At 43.6% G+C, this 9931-nt stretch overlaps 1 long non-coding RNA gene and 1 pseudogene across 1 annotated transcript; one reads left to right on the top strand and one right to left on the bottom strand.

The window, feature by feature from the left end:
* The first annotated feature begins 369 nt into the window (after positions 1-369).
* LOC129352158 (uncharacterized) lies at positions 370-2993 on the top strand. Its single transcript, XR_008604859.1, has 2 exons — positions 370-406; positions 953-2993. It is a non-coding gene; the product is annotated as an uncharacterized LOC129352158 (long non-coding RNA).
* Positions 2994-3786: 793 nt separating this feature from the next.
* LOC129352147 (ras-related protein Rab-11A-like) lies at positions 3787-9827 on the bottom strand (annotated as a pseudogene).
* Between the last annotated feature and the right edge of the window lie 104 nt (positions 9828-9931).

Below are 9931 nucleotides of genomic sequence, written 5' to 3'. Positions count from 1 at the left end.
GCCGGGCTGAACCGGTTCTAAATCTGTTCATCAGTTTTTTTACCATATTTTAATTTTTTAAGCTTCCAGGAGTTTTGTTTCTATAATTTGCATTTAAAGGTTTAAATGTTTAACCGTCAGATTAAACACCTGATGGTGTTTGACCCCGCCCCCTTCATGAAGCCGTGTTTCTTCCTTCCTGTGTATTTTCCAGACTACATGAAGGGCTCTCTGTCCAGCACCTGCTCCCTGAACAGCGAGAATCCGTACGCCACCATCAACGATCAGCCGGCGCTCTGCAAGCACGCCGAGAGCAGCTACGAGGAGATGAAGTCGCCGGTGCATCATGAGCACGCGACGCGCTGCTGCGCCATCAGAGCGGCGGCGGCGGGCGGCGTTCCACCCGCCAGGAACGTTTATGACATCGGTAGGCGAAGGCAGCTCCGTTAGAATAAAACCTTTGACATGAGTGTTTATTAAATATTCCAAACGTGAAAAAAAAAAATTCATATAGTAAAATATGATTTTGATGAAATGAGTAAAAAACTCAACATCTTCAAAGTTAAACAATTTCATCAACATTTTTGTTGTGGCAGAAATTTTCTTCAAAAGCTCCCAGAAAAAAAATATCTGTAGATAAAATGTTTCTGTATTTATAGTAAAAAACTTTGGATATTAAAAGTTTTATTTTTTTGTCTCAACTAAACATTTTTTGAGAGACTTTATAATTTATTATATTTATTGTTTTGTTTATATTGGAGATTTAAAATGTCTTCTAGTGCTTAATGTTCATCAGAACATAAACGTGTTATTATTATGACTTTATTATTATATTACTGGACAATGGCCTCAAAACAATATTATCATTTATCTCCATAATTTATGGCCCAGCAGCATTTGTTACGGCATCAGGTCAAAGGTCAGCTAAACCAAGTGAAGCTCAGTCAGTTTCTGTTTCTCCTCCGTCCATCAGAGCCGACCGTCAGAGCCGGCGCCGCGCTGCTGCCCGGTTTCCCTCAGACCCCGTACGACCTGCCCAGGAACAGCCACATCCCGAGCCACTACGACCTGCTGCCGGTCCGGCCCAGCCCGACCCGCAGCATCACCCCGCCGCTGCCGGCAGCCCCACCAGCTCGCTGCTCTGAGCCCAGCGCCCTCACTGGGACGCTCCCAGTTCCACCAGTTTATGTCTTCGTCACTGTGTTTGAGCGTCGCAGCGTCTGAACTTGATGAACAGAACTTCCCGCAGAGGGAAACGTGACGGATCCGTCCAGAACGCAGATGGATCCGTTGTTCAAAGGAACTGAAGAACTGAAAGTTCCTGAACCGTTTCTCAGACAGGAAACTCGACTCCTGACCATGAAACCTCTTTGGGAACATTTCTGCTATTTTTACACAGTTTCTTATTTCCTGCTCACATTCAGAGATCCAGGAGGAATCAAAGTTTCTCTTTTCTATGTTCTAGATATATCTGTTCTAGATATGGACTTCTGGATATTGTTGTGCTTTTCCCATATTGTGTTGAGCTTTATTCTCCTGCATGCCAAAGAAAGATAGAAAAACATTCAGAAAAGCCCGATAGTTTTTTACTGATGTTTTAGTTAATAATCACCATGTGACTCAGCGTAGAAACACCTCCGACCTGCAGGCGGCGCTGCAGAGAAAACCCCTCCAGTTTCCCTCCTTCGTTTCCAGAAAACGCTTCGCTCTTTTCAGACTGATGAAACCGGCCCTCTAGCGCCACCGTCAGGTTACAGCCACACACCTGGATCTGATCTACTGTTAACGGCTTTGGATCAGAACTCTGCAGAATTTCCCAGGAGGACGTCAGGTCAAAGGTCAAGGTTCAAACCGTTCCTTCAGGTCAGGAGAGGAACAGAAACGCTGTAAAGACAAAGATGAACAGAAATAATTTGGATGATTCAGCCAAAAATGTGGAGTTATAAAATATATTTTCATAAAATTATTTATTAATTTCAAAGCAGTTTCAAGTCATTTAGATTCAACTTAAAGACTTAGCTTCCAAACAAAAATATTGGAAGCTAACTATGTTTATTATTTAGCCACAACTAAATATGTAGTTGGAAGCTAAATATTTAAATTGAAGCTAAATATTTAGCTACTTATAAATTAATGCATAACATGATGAAAATCTAAAATGAGGCGTCATTTTTTCTTTTATTAGAGGCTAAATAACCCAAATTATTGCTGTTAACCTTTGACTGAACAGATCCGGTGGGTGATCCGGTTGTTGATCCGGTCGGATGGAGCAGTCAGCGCTCCGTCTGAACTCACTTCTGGCCGTTAAGAGATGGGAGAATGAAATCCTGAATCCACCTGATGAGTTTTCCCACATAAACTTTCTCCCTCTGTCTCATCCCAGACAAATGGAGAAACATTTTTCCAGTTTCACTTTCCTGGCTGTGGAGGCAGCAGCTGTTAACTCCAGACGTCTCCCTGTGAACATTTTCTTTTTGCTGTGTGTTTGAGAGGGTGAACATTTCCTCATGCATAGATAACATGCATACAGATTTCCATACTTACAACTTGTGTCTTTCCTGTTGATTTACCTCAAAACTGATTTACCCTGCAGATCAGCCTAAACTCAGGCTGGTTTGTTAAAACGCTTTATGTCTAAATAGTGAACAGACAAATGTTTTCCAAACCTTCGTGATTGATTTTTATCTCTGGCTCGCTCAGCAGTCAGTTGATTGTAACATCTATGAACAAAAGAGCAAAAAACGTGGTCGAGTGCAAACGAAGGAACCCGAGGACTCGGCCTTGAGGCGTCCCAAAACTAATCATCAGTTTATCTGAGGAAAGGTGCAGAAGTTTACATTTTAATTTCAGCCGCGGCAATAACAGAACATGACAATCAGATGTAAAACGGCAAATTTTGTGTTTTGATTCCTTTTTTAAAATAATTTCCTGTTCATCTCTGACAGAAATGTTTGACTAGATGTACCGACTGCTTTCTTTTCCCCACTTCCTGAATAAAGTCATCCTGACCCAGAGGGGCGTGTTGTCATCAGTTCTGTTCAACGCTGACCTGAACCCTGACCTGAACCCGAACCTGAACCCTGACCTGAACCCGAACCTGAACCCTGTTAGCAAAAATACGTCGGCCATGTTGACCGATGTGTTTCTCCTCTAAACTTTTCTATTTAAAAAATTGTGAAATGGAACAAACGTGTCGCATTTGTGCACTGAATTATTGCACTGATGTCGCATTGTGTCTGAAAGTCTGCAGTAGCTGTTTGGGTCTTAGTGACCAAACTTTAGATAACAGGAGCCGAATCGTTGTGGATAGAAATCTGTTTCCATGCTAACGGTTTGCATTCCTATCCGCTGCACGACTTCACGTCGCAGTGATGACATCATGACGTCACGGCGCAGTGATAACATCATGACGTCACGGCGCAGTGATGACGTCACGGCGCAGTGATGACATCACGTCACGGCGCAGTGATGACATCATGACGTCACGGCGCAGTGATAACATCATGACGTCACGGCGCAGTGATGACGTCATGACGCAGTGATGACGTCACGGCGCAGTTATGACATCATGACGTCATGACGCAGTGATGACGTCACGGCGCAGTGATGACATCATAACTTCCAGCTGAAACACCAATAAATCTGAATTTAAATGTAAAATGTGTATTTAGAAAGTTAAAAGTACATTTTAAAATATACAAACGTGAAAATGGCCGACATGTTACCGATCTGCGTGTTAGCTACTAGCCAAGTTAAAAAATGTTCTGAGACACTCCATGCCAGAGGAATCAATAATTGAGTTGATCAGCAGGTTTATGACTGGTGCGCTTTATTAAGATAAACTGATAACTTATATAGACACAATTGTACAATTCGTTGGTCTGTACAAAACATAAAACCATTCGAGTCGAGCCCACGCTTCGCCGTCACACTTGCTTGAAATGACATCATTTCATTCTGGTGTTTTCACTGAAATTACAGTCAGTTACAGGATTCAATATAGTAAAAAAAAAAAAGTCAACACAGGTTTAAAAAAACAACAACAACAGAACCAATGTGAACACGATCAGGACCAGAACTCAGAGAAAAGGAATCAGTTCGTCCAGAGCTGCCCTCTACCAAACACACACACACTCCTGGGTTCAAACTGCCAGCACAACACACACTCAGGGTTTGAGCTGGACCGGACCGACCCTGTTGGCGCTGCCCACCAGAACCTTCTTCCAGAAGGAGGAATGAGAATGTCGGCTATGTAAGGCGAACGACAGAAAGCCATGCATCGTGTCGAATCAGAGGCAGCTCGGTGTAACGTAGGCGTCATGTGACCGGGCGGGGACGGGGCCACGAGGCGGGGGGCCCAGCTGCATGGATCCGCCCGCCTCATGTGGTTCTAGTTCTGGATGTGCAGGAAATCTAACTTCAGCTAGAAGAGCGTGTTGTTAGGAATCAGTGATCGCCCGGCTCCTCTCTCTCCTGCTGCCATGGATTCTGGGAAAACGCCACGCAGAGTTAGCTGCACAGGAATGTCATCCGGGAAAAAGATTAGCGTTTCAGTCCTTCATTTTTCCAGAAGCGCTCGGCTCTGCATAGTTGGAAAAACGTGACAGATTAATTCTAGTGATGCGGCGCGATGCGGCGTTCCCGATCGGACCGCGCGGCGCCGCCTCCACAGTACATTGCACTAAAGAGGAGGAAGGGCGGGGCTTAAAAGCTGAGATACGATGTGCTTTACGGTGATTACATGAAGGAAGGAGACGAGGAAAAGAATCACATTCATATTTTAAGACATTTCAGTGACATGTCAGCGCATCTACAGTAATGAAATCTAAAGTGATATGAAATGCGCCTGCCGTCCTGCAGAAGCCTACAGGGGGAGGGGTCAGGGGTCAGTGGGTCAGGAAGAGTTCAGGTCGCAGGATTAAATCTGCGTCTCGATCAGGCAGTCTGTTTGGGACGGTGGGGGGTCAGGGGTCACGGGGTCAAAGGTGGGGCAGCAGCGGGTCCGCGGCCGGGCTAGATGTTCTGACAGCACTGCATCTTTGGTTTGTTCTCAGTGGGCTGCACCTGGATGTTGACCACGTTGTTGCTAGGCGACATGTCGCTCTCCTGGCGCTCCGACATTTGCTTCTGGGAGACGATCCGGTAGATCTCTGCAGGGGCGAGGAAACGGATCACTGAACCACACTTTAACAAACAGACAAGAGATAAACAAGAGCTGAACAACACACACCAGAAATAAACTTTAGCTCCGTGGTCCAAACATTTAATCAATTTATTACTGTTGATTATTTATTCTATTAAAATTTGTTTAATTAACTGATAACATCAGCCGACGTTGTAGTTTGGCCTCCATCCAGCCGGAGGCGCTGCTGGTAATCCTGAAGCAGAGCCAGTTGATACAGAAACAAACATGGTGGAGCCATAACAGAACCGGAAAGAAAACTGGTCCAAACAAAGTGTGACGTGTCCCACAGATCACATTGGTCCACCGCCAAGTTTACAAATATGATCATCATGTTAACTTATCACCACTTTGCTAATCTGTGAAGGCGAGGATTTGACTACAGATAAACGAAGAAAGCAGAAAAATAGTAACAGAAAAAAAATCATGAAGTCAATAATTAAAGTTTATTTTGAGGATTGTCACATTTTCAGAGTTTTAATATCAATTAAATATCAACCAGACGTTACTGATGCATGAATTTCTGTTCATTATTTCACTAATTTTGTTCTCATCTTTTTTCAGCAACCCGAATATATTTCATATATTAAAAATATATTTAAGTGTAATAATGTGAAAAAAAATCTACACCTGACAAAATATTGCTAAAATGTAATTATTTTTGAAATAAAATTGATCATGTTGTGAAATAATTAACCATTATGTTACGGAGAGACGATTGCCCTTCTTGATACAAAGAGGAAACTGGGTTTTAATAAAACCAATGAGATCAATCACCTTTAGAGAAACTCGATCAATACCAGCTTGTTTGGGTGGATTCTATAACTTCCTGTCATATTTAGTGTGTTTTTGCCTCTCAGTCTCATCCTGAAGCTGTAACTCCAGGTCAGCTGACCCACATTCCTCTGCAGGTTTAACGTCAGAACGTCCAATCAGACGCTGCGATGTTCCAGCCAGCTGGACCAATCAGACGCTCCGCCTCTCCCTGCTGTTATACGGCTGAGCCTCAGAGATAAGCCAGCTGTTGTGTGCTAGCCGCAGCTAACAGCCTCATAAAGCTCTGATAAGGACAGCGTAGGCCGGTTCTGCTGACAGGGACAAAGACGACCCATAAAGTCAGAGCTCACCCGTCAGGATGGTCTGGAAGGCCGTCTCCACGTTGGTGGAGTCCAGCGCCGACGTCTCCAGAAAGGACAAACCGTTTTTCTCTGTGAAGGAAAGTGAAGGAGACGTCTGTGAGACGCGTGACCAGCGGGACGGGTCGTCCATCCTGAGGCTGAATCTGGACTGACCGGCGAAGGCGCGGGCCTCGTCGGTGGGCACGGCGCGCAGGTGGCGCAGGTCGCTCTTGTTGCCCACCAGCATGATGACGATGTTGCTGTCGGCGTGATCCCGCAGCTCCTTCAGCCAGCGCTCCACGTTCTCATAGGTCAGGTGCTTGGCGATGTCGTAGACCAGCAGCGCCCCCACCCGCGCCGCGGTAATACCTGCAGCATCACAACAACAGCATCACAACAACATCACACAGTCAGACTGTCACCTGAAAAATCTCTCAACTGTGGATACAAACATAAACATGTGTCATATTTCCCAGCAGCCACTTGGCCTGATGCTTTTTAAAGTGACAACTGAAATAAATTGTTCCTCATTCTGGGTTCCGTCTCTTTGATCATCATATTAATACGTTTTTAAAGTGATGATATGGAGCAAAATCAGAAACAGAGTTTCACAGCAGTCAACAGGAAGGAGATAAAGATGTGAGACAAAAGGACAGTTTTTGGTTAGCGTTAGCGCCTGCTACATTTTTTATATGGTTAGTGGTTCACCATTTTTAATGCGTGTAGTGATAGCTTCTGCTAATTTCCTAATGTTATGAGCATTAGCTTCTGCCAAGTTTGTCATGTGTTTTGCATTAGCATCTACCATTTTTAAAGAGATTAGCAGTTTAGGGTTAGTTTCTGCTCATTTTTTGTTTAGCGGTTAGCCAGTAGCTTCTGCAAATTTTTTGCACTAAGCGATTAATGTTAGCTTCTGCAAAATCTTTTTTGCTCAAAATGTTTCTATTGATAATTCAACAGAACTATAATACACTGTGCAGTTTCTGCTAATGTCTTATGTGTTTAGCATTAGCTTTGGCTAATTTACTGTGTTTAGCATTAGCAGAACTAAGATTTTTGTTCAGTGAGTTAGCAGTGAACTTAGTGGTCGCCATCTGAACAGCTGAAGCAGCTCCCAGCATGCCTCGCTGGACTCACGCTGACGTGATGGCCCGGTAGCGCTCCTGGCCCGCCGTGTCCCAGATCTGGGCCTTCACCGTCTTGCCGTCCACCTGGATGCTGCGTGTCGCGAACCACCCCGATGGTGCTCTTACTCTCCAGGTTGAACTCGTTCCGGGTGAAGCGGGACAGCAGGTTGCTCTTCCCGACGCCCGAGTCTCCGATGAGGACCACTGAGGCGCAGAGAGCAGAGTTACAGTCCGGCCCGCTGGTTCTGTTTCCACTAAACTAACATTATGGGTTAAAGGGTGTGAACATTTATTTTCCCTGAAAATAAATTAAAAGATCCAAACCCATTTCTATCATTAAGAAAACCCTCAACCGGAAGTCGTAATTAAGAATAAAACTCAATCAGAGCATCAGTTTTAGTAATTATGACCTTAAAAATCCAATTCTGACTTTAATTCTTGTAATTATGAGTAAACCACAAAATATCTTCCATAAGTAGCTCCAACTTTAAAACTGTAATTATGACTTAAAACTGATAAATATGAGTTTTAATCTTCTAATTATGACTTTTATTATTTTAATTCTGACCCAGCTCATCATTTCATCCCAGAGGACAGACTGGTTACAGACTGGTCTGCAGAGGACGGAGGCCCAGGAGGGACAAACATCCCTCTGGTGTCTCTGAATTTCCAACATTGTGAAATCAAAAGTCAACAAACATCCAAACTTTTATGATTCTGAGATTATGATCCATTTACAGTTAGGATTTAATGTTTTCAGTTTATTTTTCTGCGTTCACGATTAACAATGTTTACATTTGTGGCAAAAATTGGATTCTATGAAGCCATAGCATCTTTTCTACCAAACTGACTGGAGATTTAGTTTCATTTCACTTTTTGAAATTACTATGCTACAATAAAACCAGCTGGAAATGTGGCTGCGCTAAAAAACTAAACTTTCACAACTTTCTGCTTTGAGTCTCTCACCAAAAGTAAACAGCACAGCAGTATTTTGTTTTCAGAAATCAGTTGACAACAATCTAACAAAACTTAAACCACCAGCAAAGTTTCCTGAGTTTCAAGTTTTCTTGTCTTGCAGACAGATCATCAAATGCAGCTTGGATGTTTCCATGTAAAAACCAAATAAATCAACATGAAAAACAAAATAAACCAAATACAACAATCAGTTGATAGCAATTAACCAATCAAACGTTTTAATCACCTCATCTCACACTAGTTTATAATTCATTTTATTTCTAGTCTTTGTTTATTTTTTGCCTGGAAACTTACACTATCTGAACATATTTCACATTCTGTTCCACATGACCTCAAACTCCCAGGTGTTTGGGGGATTTTATGTGTCAAACCAAAAGAAAGTTGAAAATTGATGCTGAACCTGTGATCTGAAATGTGTGGTGTGCGTTTATATTCAGCTCTGCAGAACCTCATCTGTGGTTTCGCTCCACCAGCGCTGAATGAATGCACACAAAAACATCTCCAGCTCACTCAGCCTGCATGGAGAACAGCAGTAACTCTTTCTAATGCTTCTTAGTTTGATTTAGGTCTGTACTTTGACTAGGCCACCCCATATCATCTCTGGCTGAAAGTTGAGAGTGTTTGTCCTGCTAGGAGGTGAATCTCAGGTTTCTGCTGCCTCTATTTTTATTGAGGGATAAAATTCACATGCATGCCACACTTTTCAGAATTTTACTTGTGAAAAGAAAAAAAAAATCAAATAAAATCGGATTTTATGGGATTTAGCAAAACGGGTAAAGTTTAAAGGGAGTGAACACTTTCACTATGTTATGTAAATAAATAAATAAACACATTAATGTTTCATGTTAGCAGTAGTTAATAGTAATTTAAACTCAGTTGGACCCTCCCAGAACCTTTGCCACCCGAACAGAAACGACCCGTTCCGCGCCCAGGCTCTCCTCCCAGATCCGGTTCTGATGCCGGGCCCAGTTCAAAGCCCCGACGGATGACAGAAATCCTCCGGTCCGGACCTCGGCAGGATGATAACGGTTCAAGGTGTGTCCCACAGCCAGCCGGCTAACCGAGCTAACCGCTAACACGAACCAAGAACCGCCGGGTCACAAAACAACGGCTTCGTTGTATCCGGATCGCACCAGAACCGTTTGAGCTAAAACCCACTGATTACCCGTTCTGACCCGGTCCAGAGACCCGCTGGGGGTCGGAGAGTCAAACGGAACACAAAAGAAAAGGCTGGTTCCGTTAGCTGCCAGTTAGCCTGGGAGATAACAGCGACGGGAACACGACCTACCTTTGAACAGATAGTCGTACTCATCATCTCTGGTGCCCATCGTGCCAAAAAGAACAGATTAGTCCGATATTTGATTGATTAAAAACTAAAAATCAGAAATCTTTCTGACTCTCCAACGGGAATCTGTTTGGAATCTGGACGTGCCTCCTGTCTTCTTCTTCGCTAGAATCCAGGAGGCTGAACATTCCGACCCCTGGTGGTCAGAAGAGGAAACTGCGGCGGCAGATTCCGAGCCCAGAACAGACAACTGACTAAACTTAAA

This window comes from Poeciliopsis prolifica, unplaced genomic scaffold, assembly GCF_027474105.1.
Source record: "Poeciliopsis prolifica strain line A6 unplaced genomic scaffold, Auburn_PproV2 SCAFFOLD073, whole genome shotgun sequence".
Lineage (NCBI taxonomy): Eukaryota > Metazoa > Chordata > Actinopteri > Cyprinodontiformes > Poeciliidae > Poeciliopsis > Poeciliopsis prolifica.
The sequence above is the reverse complement of the archived record's forward strand: the minus strand, read 5'-3'. Positions and strand labels throughout refer to the sequence as shown.